At 47.4% G+C, this 20,072-nt stretch overlaps 1 protein-coding gene across 1 annotated transcript in view; it reads right to left on the bottom strand.

The window, feature by feature from the left end:
• The window catches only part of Serpine2 (serpin family E member 2), a 58,480-nt gene extending 41,865 nt beyond the window's left edge, over positions 1-16,615 (bottom strand). Inside the window, exon 1 of the mRNA XM_038339934.1 lies at positions 16,524-16,615. The gene's annotated coding sequence lies outside the window, so the exon portion shown is untranslated. The remainder of the gene's footprint in view (positions 1-16,523) is intronic.
• Positions 16,616-20,072: the final 3,457 nt, after the last annotated feature.

Here is a 20,072-nt window from a genome sequence, read left to right as displayed (position 1 = left end):
ATAACTACCAGCACAGAACAAAAATCATTAGACTCTAAAGTCAGGAAACACAAGGGACATCAAATATACATCTACTGAGGGCATGAAAGTTCCAGGCACACTTTGAACTCTCATCTTTGGTCTATAAAATGAGAAATGAAATTAAGATGAAAGAACTCACAACCTAGATATTTCCATAACCTGTCCTCAGGGGTGAGGCTCTTACATTATCTATAGTTATGCATAAGAACAGCAGGAATGTAGTTGTGTATAACTTTCAATGAGCTAACTACCTCTGCCTATTGGCTAGCAAACAGTCTACATGGAATTACCTCAGGTTTTCAGTCCTATGAACTGGGCCACTAACTTACACATTTTTTTTTAATGCGTCCTTGCCTGTCCTAGAGTTTGCTATGGATATCCAGATGACCTTACAGATTTACCTGCCTCTGTGCTGAGACTAAAGGCATGTACCACCACACCCGGCAACTTGCACAACCTTACCAACCCCTCAAGATTTGCTGTTCCTGATCTCTGGTTTGGTTCTGAATTTTGAGATAGGTCTTGATAAGTGGCCCTGATGTGTCTGTCTGCAGTTCAATAATAGGTCAGGCTGACCGTAAAATTATGGCAGTCCTCCTGCCTCTGCCTCTGAGCCATCACACCATGGGGTAGACTATTCAGCTGAAAGATCCTATTTATCTGTCGTCTGTCTGGGACGCTGGAACTGTTAGTCTAACTCTAACTAACAATGAGCGTCCTGACAAACTCCAAGCTTTTATTCCACACTTCACACTGTGAACACCAGCAGGAAATGCCATCTAAGCAAGCATTTTTTTCTGATGTGCAAGGAAAATGTGGCACCATTTGGTCACTTGTTTTTCTTACCCCCCGGCACCAGAGAGTATTGATTATCTTTTCCTCTCAGGGTAAGCCCAAGGAACATAAGCAAAAGCTGAGCCTGTACTACAGAAGCCGAGAGAGAAAGAGATGGAGAAGAAAAGATCCATGTAGAAACTAAACATTTAGGTGTTAAAGAGAAAATCCTCAGAATTCACTGGAGATATCACACTGAAAATGGATTCCTCCAGGAAACAGGGAGCCAGTGTTTTGCATTTGTTATTACAATTGCTATGGCTGCTGTGAGGCCAGCTTGGCACCCACTGATGTGACCCTGTGATATTCAGTCTCCTCTTTTGGGGGGCGGTTCTCTTAACTAAGTCTCCTGCTTGCCAGGTTTGGTACAGCCAAACTTCCTAAGCAGAGCTTTCTGGTGAGCTGCAGTAAGCAAAACTAGCTGCTAAGAAAGTATTATAAACATGGAAGTGGTGGGAACAAACTCTATGAGCCACCTTCCAAAATAAACTAAACACATAAATAAATATATATGTGTCCAAAGGCAGGAATCTGGACATACTTCCCGATAAAGCAAGGGGGTGAGCAAAGAGGAATGGCCCTCGGTTGTAGGGTTTTATCACTGTAACAGAAATAACAATTCGATATTTACAAGTCATCTCCACCATGAAACCGAAATAATTCTTCAAAGCTTAGAAACCATCCACAGTGGTAGAAAGCATGGTTTCAAAATCAGTTTCCTCCCCTGGTTTGCCTCAACTTTCCTTGCTACGGCAGATGCTGACACCTTCTGAAGGCGTCTAGGAGGGAGTCAAAAGAGGGGGACATTTAGCTATTTCTATTTCCTACAAGAAGTCTAAGTTGACTCAACGCGAATGGGGGGCACAGACCAGCTGCCTCATCTGTGCCTGCTTTCCTAGATCACACACCTGCTCAGGGACTCAGTGCCCTGCTCTATAGTGAGGGCCAACCCTTCATCCATCCTCTCCTACAGAGGTAGATGAGATGGCATAAACCCCAGAGCTCTTCCTCACGGGACTGACCACTTCTCTCTGCCACATCCAAGCTATGGCAGAAGAGTAAGGGCTTCTAAATAAAACAAATGAACAGAAGAGAAAAGAAAAAACAAGAACTTAACGTTCACTTTCTCCCCTTATCTAACTTCCGGAATGGACAGTGTACCAGAGAATGGGTAGAGTGGGCAGACTGGCTGATCTTCTTGTCATAGCTGCAAGTTCTAAAACAAGATGATATTCTGATGGAGGAGGGTCATCTGTTTATGTGTTACATTCATTGGTTAATAAAGAAACTGTCTTGGCCCTTTAATAGGACAGAAAATTAGATAGGCGGAGTAAACAGACAGAATTGTGGGAGAAAGAAAGCAGAGTCAGGCAGATGCCATGCCTCTTCTCTCCAAGAAGGACGCAGGTTAAGATCTCTCCTGGTAAGCCACCCCTCATGGTGCTACACAGATTACTAAATATGGCTTAAAGCAAGATGTGAGAATTAGTCAATAAGAGGCTAGAACTAATGGGCCAGGCAGTGTTTAAAAGAACACAGTTTCTGTGTAATTATTTCGGGTGTAAAGCTAGCCGGGTGGCAAGACGCAGCCCGCTCTCATCTCTACAATATTCCACAACAATGCAGAAAGTGAGTGGTTTCACTGGAGACTTACAGAGTTCTTAAAGGGGACACAGCATTGTTGACATGTCACACCACACATGAGATGTGCAGATGATATATAACCCAGCCATGTCACCCAGCCAGAGACACAGACATAAAGGAACATGTAGGGTGTGTCTCCCACAAGTCTGGCATTGACAGTGCTTCTTCAGGAAAATGCCACTCCTAACTGTAGTCTCGGCTTTCCTCCCAGACGCGGAGCTGAATTTCCAGCACACCCAGCACCCTTCTCCACACTGGTCAAGAAAGGACCTTTCTTCTAGAAGGTGTACTTCCCATCAATGGCCTTCTAAGTGGGAATGCCTATCATGCAAACCCAGTCTCCTCTCTTCTCAGAGAAGGTCCTTGCTACCCTCAAAAGTTTGGGTTAACCAGACTAAACAAACTTTCTGACTAAGACATGAAATCACATGTACCGTGAGCTAGAAATAGCACTTGCCTTTCCACCCCCACCTTCTACGAAGCAATTTATTTTGGCCTCTCCTCGGTCATCCTCCAGTACCTACTATCGTTTCTGTTCCCAGCTATGTTCCCAGACACCACATCTCCTTACTAAGAGACATGTCACAGGCATGAAATGTTGACTCGGTTGCTATGAAAAGTCCCTGAGGGAACATCGGTGCAACTGTCCTCAGAGGTGAAAATGTAATTATCCATGACCCCTAGGGCCAATGATTGACTGTGCAGATGCTAAAAAGTGACCTTTAATAGTCTCTTCCTCTGACAGTAGACAGGGCCTCAGTTTTGCTGGCTAAATTTTATGGCAACTTGACACAGGCTAGAGCCATCAGAGAGAGCCATCAGTTGGGGAGGGGACCCCAACTGAGACAATGCCTCCATAAGATTAGCCTGTAGACAAGCCTGTAGGACATTTTCTTAATTAGTGATTGATGGAGGAGAGCCCAGCTCATGATGGGTGGGGCCACTTCTGGGCCGGTGATGCTAGGTTCTATAAGAAAAGCAGACTGAGCAAGCCACGGGGAACAAGCCAGTGAGCAACACTCCTCCACATCCTCTGCATCATCCTGCCTCTACATTCCTGTTTCAGTTCCTGCCCTGACTTCCCCCAGTGATGGACTGTTGTCTCGAAGTGTAAGCTGAAACAAAATCCCTGTCCTCCTAAGTTGTTTTGGCCATGGTGATTTTTTGTTTTGTTTTGTCTTGTTTGAAACAGGGTTTTTCTGTAGTTTTTGGAGCCTCTCCTGGAACTAGCTCTTGTAGACCAGGCTGGCCTTGAACAGGCAAGAGATCCTTCTGCCTTCTCAGTGCTGGGATTAAAGCCATGTGCCACCACCACCCAGCTGGTCATGGTGTTTTATCACAGCAATAGAAACCCTAACTAGGATATCAGATATATATACCATTTCCTCATCATTCCGGCCCCAGAGCTAGATGACATTTCTTGGCCTATGCTGAAGATGCAATTGCATTTAAGATTGAATACTTAGCAAAATGGGGGGGATGATACATGCTGTTCCTAGGCCTGGCCCATCATGCATCCCCCTGAGCGTGCACATAGTTTCGCATGTGCCTGTTCTTGCAACCATGCATACTCAAAAGTACACTCTTCCTATGAGCAGTGGGCCACATTTCCAAAGTCATCCACCCCAACTTTCATCTTTGGTGTGCAAACTAATTTCTCCTCTGAGCCAAATAAACCATTTTTTGGTTGAAACCAATCAACAAAAACCAAAGTTTATGGCGAATGGAATTTTGTGGCCATACAAGTAAAAGAAACAAAGACTATTACCCACAGGGCCTCTAAACACCCACATTCACGACTACGTTCCCATCGTTCACCTGTGCACAGACTTACCTCACAGACATCCTTGCAACACTGAAGTCTCTTCTCTGCCCGAAAGGTTTCACGTGAGGCCTCCCAGACAGCAGCTGCCTAAGAGCTGGCTATCACTGTCCTCACCTCACAGACGAAATCCTGTCACTTACCTGTACTTTTTTGGTAGGGACTCTGGACTCTTCATCTACAGAACAACAAGCTTCTGCAGACTGCCTGGAGGTTCAGCATGATCTTCCCAGGCCACGGCTCATGGGGACATCAGTGGCTTCTCTGCCTCTCGGGATCACAGACTACTTTTTTGATTCTTTTTATAATAGACATAGGAGGGAGAGACTCCGGTGTAGCCATCTCAACAATTCAAGCCCCCCTAACCACTAACCACTCTGACATGCTAAGCACCTCATTAGCGTCATTAACACTGGCAGCTTATGAGTGACCCATTGAAGCACCAGGGGCAGGATGGAAGTCACAGGAAGTCAAGTCTGCTCTGGTGAGGGAACACTGACCACATCAGTGAAAGAAGATAAAGAGCAGAGCAGCTCCATGGAAACCCAACTGTGTACTGAGCATGTGCATTTGTGTGTGTGTGTGTGTGTGTGTGTGTGTGTGAAGCTGTGCAATGTCAGGTGTCTTTGGCTTGCAATCTTAGTTTTTGGCATAGACTCTCAATCATTTCAGCTCAAACAGGTGGCTAGCTAGCCCCAAGGACCTGCCTATTTGACTCCCCAAGTCTGGGAGGATAGACATACATTGCCAGTTCTACACGAACACTGGGGATCCGAACCCAGGTCCTTGAACTCATACAGCTAACACTTTACTGGGCCATCTCTCCAGTCCCTTCACTGTTGCTTTTGTACCTTCTAGAGAAGCTGTTCTCAAACTGTGGGTCACGGCCTTTGGGGGTTAAATGACCCTTTCACAGGGGTCACATAGCAGATATCCTCCATAATATATTTCCATTATGATTACAGTTATGAAGCAGCAAGGAAAATAATTTTATGGTTGGAGGGGGTCACCACAACACGAGGAACTGTATTAAAGGGTCACAGCATTAGGAAGGTTGAGGACCACTGCACTAGAGCCCTCTGTGGCCACTTCCCATCTGCCACTGTGACATGCCACTGCTCTTGGGTACCCAGAACACAGACATGTTTTCAACACGAGTGCATGAGAACCGCAACAGTCGATGCCTGTCCTGTACATACATCTGCGTGTCTCCAGGTAACTATTACTGAGTAAGTACTCAAAACCCAGCTCGTAAGTTGAATTTCACCACAGTGACAGGACCACCATTCAGTTTCTGAACATCATGGGATGGCAGGCACATCAAAGAGTCAATCTGAAGAATCTCTTCTACTCTTAAGACAGATTCCTCTTCGGGATGATGGGAGTGGATACAGACAGGAGGAAACATGAGTTGGCCAGATGTTTCTAGAGAATGGATAGGACCGTCTACAAGTCAAGAGTCTAAGCAGGCAGGGCAGTCTGCTGCAAAACCATACCCAGACTTGACATCCCGAGAGCAACAGGGGACAGTGATCAGAAAGGGGGAATTGTGTCACAGCCCTGACCTTGACGTGGATTTAAGTCCCTTCATTTCCTAGCTCCTTCGGTGTGAAATGGGACAGACACGCTCCCTCTCTAACAAAGAGGGGAAACCCTCACCATGTGTACTTCCCCACCTCCTGTGGAAATGGAGCACAGGCAGGCGGATGTTTGACACTGGCTACCCACAGCAAATGCATGTGGAGTTGGGATTTAAACCCAAGTTCTTCCGACTCCCAACGTGAATCCCTGCCCAGCGATGTCTGACCTTTTTTATCCCAGGCGTCTTGCCTTGTTGCTCGGCCAGTGAAAACAGTGATTCAGAATAAAAAGTTTCCTCCGTGGGAACACATGGTTCCAGACTCTCTTCCATCTACGTGCGTCTGTGCAAGCTGCTCTGCACATCTGCATCCCATAATTTCTCATGACAAACTCTGGCCCACTCCCACCCTAGTATCAGTCTTGCTAGGACTCTTCACAACCAAGCATGAAACGTGCCTAACAGCACTTGACAGACACATTATCCGTGAATTTTTCATTTCTTTCTTCTCCTTGGAGTTTCTTTTCAGCTCCTCGATGCCAGGCACAGTAAAAGGAACTCAGAAGGCTAAGATAGGCTTGTGGGTTGTCACAGGACAGGTAGGACACATACAACTAGAACAAGAAGGGAGGGGCAGGAAAGCATAACTTAACCATCATACACACAAAAGGTGGACTTTCCTTGCACAAAGAAATCTTAGTCAAATAAGAGACACATACCTAGAGGAACAACTCTTTTCAGTCCTTCGACTACGCTGGATCAATTCACATTTGTATGATCATCACTTCGATATTCATAATTTACCACCTTGGTGCACAAGAATAAGTTTATTATGAATACCTGGGCATCATAGGCCAATCTTCTAAATTGCCATTTTAAGAAGCTAACAGACTTGGCAGAAAGTGATGTGAATCTCTTAGTGAATTAATTTCAGAAAGAAAATTCATGTCTTTAGAAAGGAAACCCTTTTATAATTATGTGATCCACCATAGCAAAACTCCATGGTATCTTCCATGCCATTGTCAGAACTACACTTGTCAGGTAGAGGCACACACTTAGAGCATTGCATTAAGTCTCAAATGGCTAAGCTTTGGGAAAACGCCAAGACAACTCTATCAACTACAGCAGAAAACGCAGGTCTGATGTGGGAATATTTGCAAGTTAAACATTCTTAGGATTCTAGTATAATTAGGGAATCCAATCATACTTAAATGAACTCACGTTCTAAATACATTCAGCACATCTTTAAACGAGTCATTTCTGAGTTGGGGAGATGATCCTGGGTAAGGTGTTGACACAGAAGTGTGAGGACCGGAGTTCAGATCCCCAGAGCCTGGGCAGAGATGGTCTACGTGTAATCTCAGCACTTGCTTTGGATGCATGCATACACTGTCCCTGGGGCAGACCGGCTAGCAAGAGGAGCCACTCAGGATACAGGCACCAGGTCTGAGACACACAGAATAGGAATCTTGTTGAAGACAAACACTCACCTCTACCACTATGGCAAATACAATCCAGAACTATGACCATGGCCGTCCCCCGTCCTACTAGACTCCATTCCTACCATATGTAGAGCACCTACCTAAGATATATTCTCCACTCTCTCTCAAGAGGTGGTCACTTTCACGCTCAACTCGCAGACAAAGCTGGGGCTTAGGAAACCTGAGAAACCTGGCTATGTTCTCCTGCTTGCAACTGATAGGATCTATATTCAAACCAAAGTCTACTAGGCTCCAAATCTGGAGGAGAAGGAAAACGAGGAACAGGATGAGAAGGAACAGAGGAAGGGAAGGAGGGGAAATCTCTGTTATGCAGAAGTGACAAGTTTTGAATAAAGTATAAGTTTCGCAAAAAGAAAAAAGTTAAATCCCAAGTAGACTTGAATTAAAATAATCAGGTTACACTCATTCTTGGTTCTGTGGAATTTTATCCAGCTCAGGCTAAGTTGGTCCTTAGGACTGTGTGCAAATGCATTCTCCATCCAAAGGTCAGCACTAATTTTAGACTCCAGTCTGGGGGGGAAGGGAAGGCATGTCTAAGGAACAAATTGGGAGGCCAAATGATATAAACACAGTACTTCAAACCACTCACACACTCGGGCTACCATGCCCTACAGAAAAGGCAGTGGCTCGAAAGGAAGACTTCTTTTTGAGAAGACATAAACACAGCTGAGAAGTGACAGAAGTCTTTGTGATCCGTGCTACCAGCTCATGGCTCACAATCTTAGACCTGACTCTGCCATGACATACAGGCAGTATGACCACAGACACATCAGCTTTTCCACTCTTCTTTCACCATGGTGTGAGTGGAAGAGATGTTAGCTCCTATTCCAGAGGTAGGCAGCAAGTTCAAGGAGCCCACTAGAGCTTCCATCATCCAAGGACAACTTACATGCTTACCCCAGCCTGACCCACATCGCTGAACACCTGACTCAGATCTGACCACTCATAAGAGCCCCATTCTCATAACTGCAGTCATTGTTGTAAAGAAAGGCAAGTAACCAGAACTGAGCCAATCAGATTTCCTCCCAGTGTCCCGTCCCACCGCCTCCCCCAACTAGAATTGGCAAGAAAGCTTCTTCCCTCTTCATCTCGCAGCTCTGGGGAGATAAGCCTGGAGCAAGCTGTAGACATGGTCTTCCAGGAAAAGAAGAGTCAAGAGACCAAAGGAAAGAGGTGAACCCCGAGGCTCTCAGTCTCTGATTCCAATTTCAGGGGCAGTAAGTAAAAGGAAAGAGTCCCTTAGGGAACACATTCCTGCTGGAGTTGTTTTGATTAGGGCACCTAATCCTTACTGTCCTGCACTGTAAGGACAAGGTAATGCAGGTATTAATAGCTTTTTGTATGATCGGAACAGAGATCAAATCCTCAATGAAGGAACTTCTCAGGTAGAGCCGTATTCAGAATATGAAGGAAAACAAACACACGAATAAAAAAAAAAAAACCAAACTGATAAAAAAAAATTTACCACTAAGCATCTGTATTATTCCTGCACGGCCCTCCAGGAAGGAAGGTGCCACTTATCTTTGTACTCACCTTCCATGCTTTTTTAAACCTCTCCTTTGGTAGTTGCTAGGGCTCGAACTCAGGATGGGCAGGAATTTTGCCATACACATAGACACAGCCCAGCTGCACCTTCCTCGTTGCGAGTGTGCCTTGTGTTTGCTATAAACTCTCTTGCTAAAAACCGGCGGTTGTTTTTCCTATAGCGAGATGTGTTGGCATTCTACAGAGGATGGGCAGAAGGGTGGCAGGGTCCTAATGCCATTTTTGGTATGGTTTCAAGAGAAATCCCTTTAGTAAACAAAATCCACATTTGGTGTTGCTGGGGAGCATGAAGGCAAAGGTATAAAAACTGATGTATCTACCAAGGTTTGCAGTTATAATAAGAAATGCCTGCAGCTTTTGAGAGAGAGAGAGAGAGAGAATGAATGTTAAAAATTTGTTCACATTTTCTTTCTTTTAAGGACCAGTTGCTATGACGGGAATGGCACAGTCGATTCCCATTCTCTGAGTATCTTCTGAGGTAGAGGTAGAGGCCAAGGTGGAACAGCAGCAAGGGTCAGGGTGTTCCTGATATGATCGTGATATGATGTCCACCCAACCTTGAGAGATTCAGACACGAAATGGAGGACATGGTTGTCAAAATACAACAGGATTACGAAACAGGAGACTGCTCAGGCTTGGTGGCCATTCCTGGCCAAAAAAAGAAAAAAAAAAAAAGAAGAAAGAAAAAAAGGCATTCACGAGGGTTGCTGACTTCTCCAGCCTGGGCTTAAATCCAGACCTAGAAATCAAACAGTAAAATAAAGCAGAGCCTTGTGGGCTATGGAAAAGACCCAGGCTACTCAGTAGAAGACAGTGGGTCTCTAAAGAATAATAACATCGTGTGAGTTTTCAGCATCCTTAGACAAACTGTGAACATACAGATAAGCAATAACCTGAAGATGTGGTTTACTATACCTGACTCCATTTAGTCCCCAAGGGTAATTTTTTTTTTTAACCAACATTGATTTCCACCTCAGACATGCAGTCTATTCATGAAGAAAGATGGTTCGGAAGCAAGGACTAAGAACATTTATACATGGAGAACGGGCTCACAAAGAAGATCCGAGCACAGGGCCCTAATTCATATCACAATTTCATAACTGCCTCCGAGGAGAGCATCAACTAAATCTTCCCCATGGCCCATGGTGCTATTTCTGAGTTCTAATGCTAAATGACTTCATGGGATCATGAAGGAAAGGGATGGACAGGAACTTCATGGTGTGTAAGCACAGAATAATGCACTCAAGAATAAAGTCACCCAGACTTGGTATTTATGGGAAAGCTAGATTAGAAAGGAAAGCCAAGAAGCTATAAATTTTTTAAAAAATCTATAAGACATTTAATAAGACACCGTGGATGTCATTTATTTCTGTGATACCCACTGTATACAGAAGGAAACCGAGTTCTACATGGTTAGACTGTCAACAGCACAACCCAGAGCCTCTCCAGCCCAGGGTCCTTTTCAACCAAATTTGGTTGAAGGGAGCCAGTTTCACGACAAAATAAAACAAACATGAGAAACAATGTCACTAAGAAGGTACATACCATTGTCACCAAGGCTAGCAGAAGTCCACTACAGTTCACAATGCATCGTCCCCTCCTTACACGAGCCATGAGAGGCAAAGTGAAAGCCCAGACAGTGGCTCTCAAGGAAGACAGTAGTAGGTTGAGCAAAGTTAGGAGGAAAATCCATGCAGCCACAGGCAGAGTACTGCCTTTGTTCTCTAGTGTTTCACCTCAAAACATGTGGGCACTCGGAGCACTAAAAAAAATGTGAAAATAAGAATCCTTGCCCTGCAAACATAAGAACCCAGAGCTCATACTCAAAAAAAAAAAAAAAAAAAAAAAGGCACGGTGGCATATACTTATAAACCCAGTTAGGGAGGTAGAGACAAGAGTATCACCAGGGTTCTCTGGTCAGGCAGCCTTGCCTAATTGGTGAGTTCCAAGTCAATGAGAGACTCCCCAAAAAGCAAGGTGGCTACCACCGAGGGAACATCTGAGGTCGTCCTCTGGCCATCACACAAAAGCACACACACACATCCACACAGAGAGGAATGAAAACATATGTTAAAAGTAGAAGTACCATACCTAGAAGTTGAGGTATCTGTTTAAGGAGTTCCCTTTTAAGCCTGAAATACAGGCCCTGTTCTATACAGAATCAATATGAAGCAGGCTTATTAAAAAAATGGCGATGGTTTAGTTCACACATCTATTAAATACCATGAGGTCGCAAACAAAATTAAAACAAGGGCAGGCAAAGCATTTGACTACACGGAAGTAGCTGCCACCACAGAAGTGTGTATGCCGTGTGTGTGTGTGTGTGTGTGTGTGTGTGTGTGTGTGTGTGCGCGCGCGGTGGGCAACCAAGGGTTGGAAGCAATGGTTGTCAGAAATAGCTTTTGGAACAGAAGATAACTAGACCTGGGCTTGGAAAAAGGCGAAACTGTCTAGACAGTGAGCATGGAAGAAGGGAACCACAGACAAAGGTACAGCAAGGTGACCAAGACAGGAGACACAGTGCAACATCCTCATATGTGGGCCCCATGGAGCCCAGTGTGGAAGAAACAAAGGTCCAGAAGATGACACAGCAGGGAGGCAGGAAGGATAGAAGAGAGCACAGATGTAGTCAGGCCACCAGATAGGCCACCAGCCTAATGAGTTCCCGGTGCGCTGTGGAAAGTTCCCTGAGCTCCACAGACACAGGGCTGAGACAGTGAAAGGGCTGACTGACATTGGGAGCTGCCTGCCTCTGGTACAGTGTCTTCATACTTACAGATGCCTATCTACTGCCTGGGGGGTGAGTTGACCAAACCCTATATCCTGCTGGAGTGTGTGTGTGTGTGTGTGTGTGTGTGTGTGTGTGTGCGCACGCGTGTGGGGGTGTACATGGAACTGAAAAGGGGGTGGGACATGTGGAAACAGCAGAGGCCGCAGTCTGGACACACTAAGGTAATACCAGAATTCTGTAGGAGCGACCGTGAAAGCCTTCTGAGACGCTCAAAGACGACCCTGCATAAAGACTACTGAGCGCTCACCTTCCAGCCTGAAGAATCTCCTGACACAACACTGCCACTCCAGAGAGGCGGTTACCTCCACATCAAGAGGGAGGCACTGGATTACATCAGGATGGATGTAGGCAGATGTAGGGAAATTGCAATGATCTGAGACAGCAACAACACGGAAGACAGAATGCAAAGTTCTTGGTGCAGGGAAGTTGCAGTAAAGCCCTGAGACTCCCAGGCTGCTGACAGCTGCCCCAGCCCATAGTCACTAACTCTAAAGCCACAAAGCTGATGTCAGCAAGGGGTCACAGGTCCACACGGACCAGGAAGCGGCTAACCTCCATCACAGACAACTGCTAGGACCTTAGCACATGCCGAGGGTTTCCACATCGAACAAAAGCCTCACGATGTGCCATGTCCTCTGTATTTTAAGAGAAGCAATAAACCCAGGGTTATCGCCAGATACGAATCTCCAGAACTAATCCTAGCATTAGTTAACTTTCCGTATGTTTTATTCAGGCCAATATATGTCCGCCAGCTGAAAGTGGTATCACCATTCTGTTATTTCTACACACTAAAGCAAAAACAGAGGCAAGCAAATAGATTGGCGACTCGTGGGATCTCACAGCACAGAGAGGCAACAGGACTGTGACTTGGTCAGAGCAGTCTCTGCAGAAATTAGGCATTCCTGGAGGCTCCCACTTGGATGCCTTGAGGAATTATGTAGCCATTAAAGAAAAAAAATAAACTGACTAATGAAGGACATAGGGGTGGGCATAAAAGCTAAAGTCAGGAGCTGATAAGATAGCTTAGATCGGGGGTTCCCAACCTGGGGGTCGCATGTCAGATACCCTGCACAGCAGATTATTATATTACGATTCAAGAACAGTAGCAAAATTACAGTTATGAAGTAGCAACACAATGGGGTCACCACAGCATGGGGAACTGTATTAAAAGATCGCAGCATTAGGAAGGTCGAGAACCGCTGGCTTAGATGATACAGTGCTTGTCACCCAAGCCCAGGTACGGGCATGTGAGTTCAATCCCCAGACTAAGATTCAAAAATAAAGAGCAGGGTGGTGTGTACTCGGAATCCCGGGGCTGAGGAAGAGGAGATTAGAGGATCCCTCGGGTTCATGGGCCAGCCTAGTCTGCTGTGGAGCTCCAAGTCAGTGAGAAGCCTTATCTCAAACCCAAACAACAAAACCAAGACGGACAGTGCATGCATGTGAGCGCATACATGTATAGCTGCACACATGTATAGCTGCACACAAGCAAACACATAACCTCGGTCTCAGAGCTCCAGGCTGGCAGCTAGTTAAATATAAGAGAATGCTCTTAGCTCAGGTGGTAACCTGGAACTCACTTCCTAAAAGTGATAAGTGAAACTGGGAAATTGGTTCAGCCAAAGGCTCTACAGATAGCATTAATTAGGGAGAGGCAGAGTATTAGGAAACCACAGAGAGTAGAAGAGATGACAGCAGGAAAACCAGAAGGGAGGAAGCTGTAGAAAGCCATGGGAGACAGCGCCTGCTGTCTAATGCCAGAGGCAAGCTGGGCCCCCAGGAGATGGCTGAGGCCAGCTGGGAACCCAGGAGATGGCAGAGGCCAGCTGGGAACCCAGGATATGGCAGAGGCCAGCTGGGCACCCAGGAGATGGCAGAGGCCAGCTGGGCACCCAGGAGATGGCAGAGGCCAGCCAGCTGGGCACCCATGGGATGGCAGAGGCCAGCTGGGAACCCAGGAGATGGCAGAGGCCAGCTGGGAACCCAGGAGATGGCAGAGGCCAGCTGGGCACCCAGGAGATGGCAGAAGCCAGCTGGGCACCCAGGAGATGGCAGAGGCCAGCTGGGCACCCAGGAGATGGCAAAGGCCAGCTGGGCAAACAGAAGACGGCTCACACAGGAAATTCTAGGTTCTTCTGTTCTAGGGAGACTTGCAGGGTCTGAGAAGAAGGGGGACTGGGGACATGGCAACTGAAAGAATCATGGAGTGATCTGGTGATCACCAGAAAGAATCATGGAGTGATCTGGTGATCACCAGAAAGAATCATGGAGTGATCTGGTGATCACCAGAAAGAATCATGGAGTGATCTGGTGATCACCAGAAAGAATCATGGAGTGATCTGGTGATCATCAGAAAGAATCATGGAGTGATCTGGTGATCACCAGAAATGCCAAAATAAGGGAAGTTAGAGCACTGTGAAGATCCTGCTGAAACAGAACGGGGTTTGTAGTGAGAGAATGAACAGAAGATAAGAGAGAGGAGTACGATTTTTGAGCGGAGGGAGGCTTGGGATGCATGGCACAGCTGGGGACAATTGTCACTGACACAAGGAGCCTTTTCTCTCATCTTCTGCAAATTCCCAATTCACCTTGATTATTTTCTCTGCCATTCTACCCCCACAGTATTTAGCATAGATATGCTTTTCTGTCTGCTTTTTCCCCCAGTATAAGAATGATAATCCCAGGAATGCAAGGACCTGCTATACTTAGCAAAGGTGAAAGGTGTCGAAAGGAAATGTAAGGCACACATGGGCCTGGAGAGACCGTGCAGACAAGTGGGTAAATACGGAAATGCTTAGAGGGTGGCACAGAAGTAACACATGGAACAAGTCTGGTGGCCTTTACTTTCCCAGGGGCATAGGTCATTGTGCCACCTGTAGAACTTGATGTATGGAAGGCACCAGGAAACCCTCTGTGTTGAAGACTACAATGGAAGAGCCAGTTTGTAGCCTGGGGGAGTAGAAAGAGCTTAAGGTTTAAAGACGATGGAGTGTGTGTGTGTGTGTGTGTGTGTGTGTGTAAGCGGGCGCGCATGTGCACGTGTGTGTTTTTGTGTGTGCGCACGCGCATGTGCACGTATATATGTGTGTGTGCGCGCGCACGCGCATTTGCGCACGCATGTGAGCACTCAAGTTGTTTTTGAGACAGATCTGTCTATGTACCCCTGGCTGACCTGAAGCACACTATGTAGATCAGGTTCACAGCATCCCTGCTTCAGCCTCCGCGGGATTCCTGACAGAGCAGGAGCGCCTCCAGGTGAGGGCAAGTCTTGAACATGTTTAAAGCACTGTGTAAAGGGAGCGGGTGGAAACCGCTGGACCTGAGAAGGCCACGGAAGTGAGCCTGCAGCACCACAACCACAGGAGGAAGAAAAGGCTGACGTCCCCAATCATGTGAGAGAACTCCTAACAGAGAGCAGCAACCAGGAGCCTGGCCAGGTCCCCATCTCACTCCCAACTCTTCCATCTTAGGCTGTTTCTGACTACTGTCAAATCCTCTATGTGTGAAGCTGAAATCTGACATCCTTTGGTGATTCAGTAATTTCTGTTTTTTTCAAAAATTGTGCTAATATGTCAAGTTCATGGGGGCGGGGTGGAAAAATTTTCTGCTTGGATTCTTTTAAAGAAAGAAAGATGACATCGTCTCATGACCTTCAGGAGTCACCCTTCCCTGAACAAAATTTTCAAACGCTATTTTGAAAACCAGTCAAAACTCCAGGGGTTGATGGAAGCGTTATTGGTTGAACGTCTCCTGAGATTTTTTTTTTTTTGCTTAAATGTTGCAAACGGCATATAATTACTGTTTCAGAGCCACAGAAAGTGTTGAAAGCGCCTTCAATTTCTAAGTGTGCTTTAGATACACAAAATCAGTAATGCTGACATGTCTCCAAGTTACCTGTATTTCCATTCTGATACAAAATCTCCAACGGTACAAAATTATCAGATCAATTGTTCTAGAACAGTTCAGAGAAGTAAACTGCTTCCCAGCTTGAAAGAGAAAGTCAAACCTTCAAACACCTTTTTATGTTGATGCTAAATATAAGAACGTTCTTTGCAAAGTAGTCAAAGCAACATCCAGCCGCGTTTGGAGATTTCTCATGAGAGACACGCGGAGATTGTTTTGTTCATTATAACACTAAAAATCCTCAACAGTACCTTCTCTAATACCTGAAGGTGGAGTGCTGTCTTATGTAATAGCAGCTTTCCCGCGGCTCATCTTGGGGCCAAATTAAATACCTAATTCCGCCCAGGATTTCTGAGTACTTTCACCTTACCTGGACTCACTCAGCGGCCTCGCAATACCCTGGTCTACAGATGATGGAAATAAATAATAAATCGCAAAGAGCTGCTACTGTATAGTAGGGATAAGCCTGTTGCAAAGGCCAGTGTGAACTGAAGCCCTCCCCCAAGTCGCTGCCCACCTCCAAGCTGGGGAGGCAAAGGTAACAAGTGAGAATGGGTCTCCCGGTCCCTACCCCGGGCGCGCACAAGCAAAGTGCGGGGTCGGTGACACCCCTGAGTGCCCAGATGCCTCAGGTTCAGGGTCACGGTTTGCAGCCCTGCAGGACCCACCGCAGTCACGCCGAGCTAGGCGAGCTTTCCCTCAGTCTCGGGCACACCTGAACGCCCCAACCCTCGGGGATAGGGACGCGAGATCCGGGCGCGCTTGCAGCCGTGGCCCCGGCGGCCCGAGAAAGTTCCCGCCCCGGCGCCCGGTCGCGGCGAAGCCCGGAGGACGGTCCCCGGCTCTCCTCCCAGTGGCGGGGACCGCGCAGCCGGTACTCACCAGCCCTCGCTTGGATCCCCAGGTGGCGGTCGGAGCCCGGAGGGAGGACAGCGCAGCGGCGGGGACACGTGCAGCCCGCGCTCCCGTGCAACCACAGCACTAGCGGGCCGGGCGGCGCGGGGGCTTTATCTCCGCCGCCGCCGCCCCCGCCCCTTCCTGCCTCCCCCGCCCCCGGCCCGCCCCGCCCCGCCTTCCCGCCGCCGCCTTTGTGTGGCAGCCGGCCGCAGCGTCCCTCCACCGCAGGGGACTCCAGGACGCCCCCCTGCCGGACCCGCGGCGGCCGGATGCCGCCCCCTCGAGGGTGGGGGCGGTGTCCAGGTCCCCAGAAAGCGCCGGCCAGACGCGCCCGGCCCGAGGTGCGGCGCCAACCCGGGGTCGAGCTACACGTGGGTCGTCCAGATGGGCGTATGGGGGAGTGGAGTGGGCGACACCGTAACCTGTGGTGTGTCCCTGGGACTCAGGACGAGTCGTCTTGGCTGCCATCCTCCTCCTCGGGCCCCATCGGAGAGAGAAGGGGTGCCCCGCGACAACGTACAATCCTGCAGGTGATAGGGATTACCGTGCCAGGACGCGGAGGTCTAGAACAGGTCCTCCGTCCAGGTGCCCCAGAGCCAACTTATCCCTGCTTAGGGGATGAGCTGACTGAGGGGCTCCTAGGCACATGACAAGCAAGGGCATCCAGAGAACCGGCTTGTGGTGACAGCATGAGGTACTCTCAAACCTCTGGGAATCCAGGTCTTCTGAACCTATACCTTCAGCTCATGAAACCTTATGGGCAGGAAACTGCTGCAGACCTGAGGCCAGCAACAGATGGCTGTCCTGCCCCATGTTTTACCTGGGCCTCCCTTTTCTGCCTTCTCAGCCCTCCTTTGCTCAAGTTAGGTTTGTGGGGACCCAACTTTCGTGGTAATTTCTGTTGCCTTTGGTGCAACACCCTCCTCAGCAGGCCCCGAGTTTGGCCCCTGCCAGTAAATCTCCCTAGGGCCCAGAAATAAACTGCATCCACTGTTTGAGTAACTCAAACCACTCCACAGCCACATTGGTGAGGCAGTGTCCATGCCGGACCCCCACCCCTCACACGTGTGTGTGTGTGTGTGTGTGTGTGTGTGTGTTTCACAGTTCCTCTTGTAGGGACAAATGCTATGGGAGGTTTGTAACCCCCCCCCCCATAAGGAAATGCAATCACACGTAAAAAAGAAAACCTCTCTTGTTGCTCTACAGTTAACGATAGTTTACAAATCCCATTTTTCTTTTTCCCTCTGACACAAGTGCTCATTCTTGGGGTTACAGGTCAAATCTTATCTCCTCTGGGAAGCCTTTTTTGACTTCTGGGTTAAAGTCACTTCTCTCTGTTTCTTCATAAACCTCATATGATTTGATCCCCCCACCCCCTGCATTTCTTCTTTATACTGTCCCTCATCAGGACACATCACCAGAGAGCAGCAGAGAGAGACTAGCCTCACATGGTTCCCAGTCCAGGGCATCCCCTGGGCCCAGGGCGGTGTTCCACACTCAGCAATTGCTCAGAAATGTGTGTAGATAGGATACACAGATACAGGGAGCCTTTCAGCTGCGGTAATGACAGGGTTGTAGCTTAGTTTGCCCTGGAGGGTGGGCTGTGCAAAGGCAGAATTCAGATGGGGTCCAGTGAGGGAGGTGAGAGAAGACAGTCCAGAGAGAAGACCCTCTCTGTTCTAAAATCCAAGAGCTGCCTTGCAGATGAGGGCACCAGGACCCAGGAGTGTAGCTAGGTAGTAGTGCTAGCCTCCTGTGCACAAGGCCCTGCATTAGCACAAGTGCTGTGGGTGGGAGGGGGTATATAAGAAACTGGTAGAGAGACAGACTACTAGAACTACGTGCGGGTGAAGACAGACAAGCAGAGCTCGCTGGGTTCCCTGCATCCTCTTTGCTAAGTGACGTTGCTAACTGAGGTAGTTTTAGGTGTGCGGTGGAGACCCCTGTACACTTTGCCCAGTCTTTCTCAGGGGTAACATTTGCAAAGCTATTTCGTAATACCGCTCTCAGGATGTTAACAGGGATACAGTGGTTCGTATCTCACACACTGTTTGCAGTTCTAAAGTTTCCCTAAAGTTAACTGTTTTGAGAGAAATGCACAAACATGGAAGGATTTGAGTGTCTTGAAATGCAGCTAATGTCTCCAAAGAGTTTCCTCTCTTCCCAGTTAGAGCATAAATAAGATCCAGACCAGCAGTTCTCAACCTGTGGGTCATGACCCCTTTGGAGGTCAATGACCCTTTCACAGGGGTCGCATATCAGATATCCTGCATATCAGATATTTACATTACTATTCCTAACAGTCATAAAATTATAGTTAAGAAGTAGCAACGAAAATAATTTTCTGGTTGGGGGTCACCACGACACGAGGAACTGTATTAAAGGGTCACAGCGTTAGGAAGGTTGAGAACCACTGCTCTAGATTCTTTATCTATCAGATACATTACTCGGGAGTCTTTAGGATGTGCCTCTTTTGTTTACATTTTCAATGACTGACATTCACTTCCCTAATTGCCCCACTGTAGTGCTGAAGAAAGGTTTTGAGCAATACTGTGCTTGACTTCTCAGTTCTGAAATGAGACAGGATGCAGTGTTAACTAACACACTAAAGCAAGCCCAGCCATGGGTGCTTCTTTCTCCTTGGCCATTGGATGGAATGGACTGTGAACTTCCCCCAGAGGAAAGGCTTCTAAACAAAGCCTCATTCTGCCAGTGTGATCTGCCAGGAATACCAACGACGTTTGTTACTGAGGGTGTGTGGCTGGCGTTGGCCTGACTTCCTATGCCCACAAGGCAGGACAGTGGCAAGAACCCAGGGTACACTTTCCATGCCATTCACACCGTCAGGCACTTTGCCAAGGGCCAGAGAAGGTGTGTGCCTACCTCTGCTGGGAGGCTCAAGCTGCAGATCTTCCTCTCAGCCTCTGACCACCCTTGTTGCAAGTATATTTCTCAAAGACGTGTGATACCATGTGGTATGCCCTTGCTTTCTCTGTCTCCGTTTCATCTGAGAAATGCAAATCACTTAACTCCTACCTGGCCCTTTCTTCCCAACTTCACATTCACCGTAGGGTTTCATTTCATCCTTCAATTGTGTGGCTTGCCTTAATCTGCAGCTAAAGTATCAAGCTATTTGTTCCTTTTAACTAAATAAATAAATAAAAATTAAAAGTGACCTGGCATTCAGCCAGCTGTAGCCAGGGATCTGAGTTTGGCTTTGTGTCCACAAGCTGCAGTCAGGAGAGACGCAAGAAATTCCCAAACAGAATAAAACAAATGATCTATTTAGTCTTGTTTCCTCTCTTGGATGGGGTCCAGTGCTGAGTGCCGGGGAATTAATGTGAATCCCCCGGCCCCACCTCCACTGCTCCCCCATGGACCCACATAAAGTGACCTTGTATTTGAGTAAAAGCTGTCTTTAGCTTCCAACTGGGTGATGGTGTTTTGTCTGGAAGACTGAGAGATTATGATGCTAAGAGAGTGACAGCTGCCTCTCTCCTGTCTACCCTCTATTTAAAAGATATTATATCCCAA

This window comes from Arvicola amphibius, chromosome 8 (assembly GCF_903992535.2).
Source record: "Arvicola amphibius chromosome 8, mArvAmp1.2, whole genome shotgun sequence".
Classification (NCBI taxonomy): Eukaryota; Metazoa; Chordata; class Mammalia; order Rodentia; family Cricetidae; genus Arvicola; species Arvicola amphibius.
This window is presented reverse-complemented; position numbering and strand designations above follow the sequence as displayed.